Here is a 4518-nt window from a genome sequence, read left to right as displayed (position 1 = left end):
ATTGTTCTTCAGTTGGCAATGACCCAACACATCTGCTTTAATTATCTTTGACAGAGTCTTGTCAAATAATTACTCACTTGTGAAGGAACAACTCTTAGATGTACTAAGATTATAGAGGCATAGACCTAGAGCTGGAACTTCCTACCCAGTTCTAGAGATGAGGAAACTGAGGTCCAGAGATATTAAGTGACTTGCCCAAGGTCCCAGAAGGTAAGTGGCAATGCTGGGATCTGAACACAGGTATTATCTGACTGAATCCATACTCTGTCCACTAGTAGAGGAACATTTGAATCAACTCTTCTGCAAAGCAAAGATTTTCTCTGTAAGGGGAGTCACTGCCCTCCAAATATATCTGTTTTGTAAATCTAAATATCAGACAATGGGTTTTCCTAAAAAAGTTCACATCTGAGTCTGTATTATGGCCCATTTCATAGCCCAAATTCAATTCAATTGAACAGGTATTCGAATTAGGAATCTGTTATGTGTACCAGGTACTGTGCTAGTCTCCAGAGATATAATGATGAAAACAAAACAAGACCTTTCCTCAAAGACCTTGCATTCCCCTTGGAGATGTCTGAACCTTGAAGGGAGCCAGAGGCTGCAAGAAGCAGAGGTGAGGAAGGAGAGCATTCTAGGCATCTGGGACAACATATACAAAGGCAGGGAGGTAGGAGATAGAATGTTATGTACAGGGAACAGCAAATAGACGAGTATGACTAGAACACAAGGTATATGTGCCTAGAAAGATAGGCTAAAGCCAAGTTGTGAAGATTTTATTTGATCCTGGCGACAATGGGGAGCTATTAAAGCTTCTTGATGAGGAGAATTACATGGTCAGACATGTTTTAGAAACATCCATTTGGCAGCTGTGTAGACATGGAGACAATGAGTATAGACAGATTTGCGAAGTTTTGGGGGGGAGTTTGGTTATGAAACAGAAGAAAGATGTAGAATGATAGCTTGAAGGGATGACAGGGTTGAATCGAGGATAAGAAAATCTTGATAGGATTGTTAGCAACAGAGAATAATAATAATAATAGCATTTATATGGTGCTTACTATGTGTCAGGCATTGTGCTACATAAGTTTTACAAATATTATCACATTTGATCCTCACAACAACCCTGGGAGGTAGATGATATTAATATCCCCATTTACAGTTAAGGAAACTGAGGCAAACAGAGGTTAAGTGATTTGTCCAGTATCACATGTCACACAGCTAGTAAGGATCTGAAGCTGGATTTGAACTTGGGTCTTCATGACTCCAGGCCCAGTGCTCTCTACCCACTGCATCACCAGCTGCCTCAGCAAAGACTGAAGATTTGAAAAAGAGAGGGCTGATGGAAGGGGCAAACTCTTGGGAAGGTCTAGGGTCAAGGACACAAGCAAAGAGATTAGTTTTGGCAATAAGAAGAGCCATGACATTGTCATTCATTCAAGCAACAAATCCATATGGAGGGCCAATGAGTGAATTAGCAGATGTCTAGAACACTAAGTACAACTGGAACTTGTTATTGCAAGCACAGGCCCTTTGGGACATATGTACTCTACAGCATTAAAGTCTACTAGAACCACTGCCATGTCCTGTCCTTTGGTCCCAAGGGGACTCCTCAAAAGGATCCCACCCTATATAGAAACGCAAATCAGTACCTATAGAGATAAACAGAAAGAAATGGGTTCTGAGAATGCCTTCATGATCAGTCTGGGTTTGTAGTTATGGACTCAGAAACACTAGGACATAATGATTTGTTACCAAAACAAAGTGTGGGTCTAACATTGATTCCATTTTAGTCTGTCAGAAACAATATCGATCCATAAAAGATGCATTTCAGCCCTTCCGTATTTCCAGCTCATTGATGAATAGACACTGTATATCATTTGGGGCTTTAATGAGATCTTTTTCTCTTGGCCGAGAGATGCTTAGTCCTGCAGGAGAGAGTCAAAGTAGATTTTGCAACTGGAAGCTTAATATAAATGTGTTTCCACTGCAACTTATAAAAAGAACATAGAAAAGGGAAACAAAATGCCATGGAAGATTCATTTTTGGAAAATGAGTGATGGCTCAAATGAATCTGTCGGAGTGCTCAGGGAAAAGTAGCTCCCCCTCTGCTGTCCTGGGTACTTGGGGAAAGCAGGATACTAAATAAGTGTTCAGTGCCATTTTTGTGCATGACTTGAAATGGAGAACAGAAAAGGCTTCGGAATTCCCATTCTGCTTCTAAACCCAACCTTCAAGCAAGCCTTGTTACATGTGGAGGGAGACATGGTGATTTCGGGGTTTGGTTTGGAAAGGCTCCAAATTGAGTGCCTGCTGTCCCTACTTAGGGAGACGCATCACAATGGCACCTTACTGATGAATGCTACAACCTCTGGTGGAAACTTGGCTTGTTCTGCATTAGTGAAGATGTGAGGAAAGAAGGGATTCACTTCATCACTTTGGAAACCATGACAGGAAACCACACTGCTGTGTCTGTGCTTTCTACCTAGTCAGACATAAGGGGGCAGGAGGTTGGAGTTAGCACTCAGTTCACTTCATAAAGAAGACTCACTTCATGGATTATCTGTGGCATATTGTCTATTGCCAGCTAGCTGGTGTGAGTGGCAACATAGTGTAGGACTGTCAGAGTCAGGATGTCCTGAGTTCAAGTCTTGTTTCTGACACATATTGTGTGACCATGGCCAAGCAACAACTTCTCAATGCTGCAGACAACTATAAGTTGTAGATAAATTACTGATCTGCATTGGTAGGTGGAGTTTCCACCCTGAAAGTCCCCTACATTGATGAAATCACAAGACCAAACAAAAAAATTAGGAAGGTAATTTGGGTGCAACCACCCCTCTCCCATGTATCTCCAAACCAAATAAAAATGAAATGAATTAGCCTGTATATGAGATTGTTCATGTCACCAGTCCCTTTCAGTGAAGAAAAAAGGAATGTCATTATAAGAAGGCATACTCATGAAATAATTCAAGAATGAAATCAAAGAAGATTTGAATGAATGATAGAGAGTATTTGAATGAAGATAAACAGAGACAGAAACAGAAATGATATTGTAATTGGATTATACTACAGACCATCTGAACAGAAGGAGGAAATACATCAAGTTTAGGAAATATCACACATCCAGTATGAAGGTACGAAATGATAGTGAAGTGGGACTTCACTTATCCACACATGCGGTGGACCTTTCTTTCTATTCAAGGCAAAATGACTAATTGCTCAATGGTTTGCCTTCATGATAATTTTACTCTTCCAAGGGTAAATTTTGGACCTGATTTGGAACAACAAGGAAGATCCAATTGATGAGATAGAAATGATGGGAACTTTGGGAGAAAGTGAGCCAGTTGTCTTAGAATTTGGGATAGAAAATGAGAAGAAAGATGGTGATAGTCAGTCATATACCCTAGATTATGGAAGAATAGATTTCAAAGGGTTCAAAGAAAGGATAGCTTTGTTCCCATCGCCTAATATCCCCATCAGAGCAGTCCAGAAGGAATGGGAAACTCCCAAGGATGAAATTGTGAATATAGAAAGAGAAAAATTCTAATGAGGAGTCAAGAAACATTTATTTTTTAATTTAATTTTATGTCTTTCAATAACTACAATTTCTATCCTTAGAGAGTTTACATATCTTGGATATCAAAGGCTTGGAGGTGGGAGATGGAATGCTGTGTACAGAAGCCAGATTCAACTCTCTTTTTTGATTCAGGTTTTTTTTTTTCTATCAAAGAGAGTAATATTTGGATTTGGAGTGAACAAAAATTGGTAATAGGCGACTGATATCCAAAATATGTAGACTATCTAAGACTAGAAATTGCAGACAAGTCACTGATCTGCATTAGTAGTGGGAAGCTTCTTTTGGGAAGCTCATTTCCAAGTCAGTAGGAGTAATTGTAACTCATCAAGAGCACTCATGAAATTCCACTGGGCATCCAGAAGTCAGCACATGAAATGGGCTTGAGAGTACAAACAACCCTGCGATTGGCACTGGATAAGCATGACTCTTAGAGAAGTGGTATTTTCATTCCTGATCTTCGTGGGGCATTGGGGCTCAGATGGCATCCTGAGGGTCCATTGGCCTAAATGCTGTTTTGTTTCACTGCACCCCAGGTGTTGGCTTCATCTCTCAGCACCAATCTGGGCATACCACTGCCACTGCCTTACTTGGTACAACAGAGCTGACAGATATAGTCTCTTTAACAAGTTCCAGGGGGTGGTTCAAATTATATCAGCATACGAGAATCTAGTTGTGTCATGTACTGGGTCCTCTGCCAAAACTGAGGAATGTCTCCTGGACTCTCTCTCTCTTCTCTCTCTCTCTCTGTCTGTCTCCATTTCTGCCTCCATCTCTCTTCGTCTGTTTCTATCTGTCTCTCTCTATCTCCATCCCTGCATTCATCTCTCTCTTTGTCTCTGTGTCTGTTTCTGTCTCTGTGTCTCTGTCTGTCTCACTGTCTCCATTTCTGCCTCCATCTCTCTGTCTCTGTGTCTTTCTCTCTGCCTCTGTCTCTCTCCATC

The 4518-nt window shown here is 40.8% G+C and overlaps 1 pseudogene; it reads left to right on the top strand.

Moving 5' to 3' along the window:
- The first annotated feature begins 2178 nt into the window (after positions 1-2178).
- The window catches only part of LOC114025290, a 31217-nt pseudogene continuing 28877 nt past the window's right edge, over positions 2179-4518 (top strand).

The sequence above is a fragment of the Vombatus ursinus genome, unplaced genomic scaffold, assembly GCF_900497805.2.
Source record: "Vombatus ursinus unplaced genomic scaffold, bare-nosed wombat genome assembly UNPS02004596.1, whole genome shotgun sequence".
NCBI classification, from domain to species: Eukaryota; Metazoa; Chordata; class Mammalia; order Diprotodontia; family Vombatidae; genus Vombatus; species Vombatus ursinus.
The sequence above is the reverse complement of the archived record's forward strand: the minus strand, read 5'-3'. Positions and strand labels throughout refer to the sequence as shown.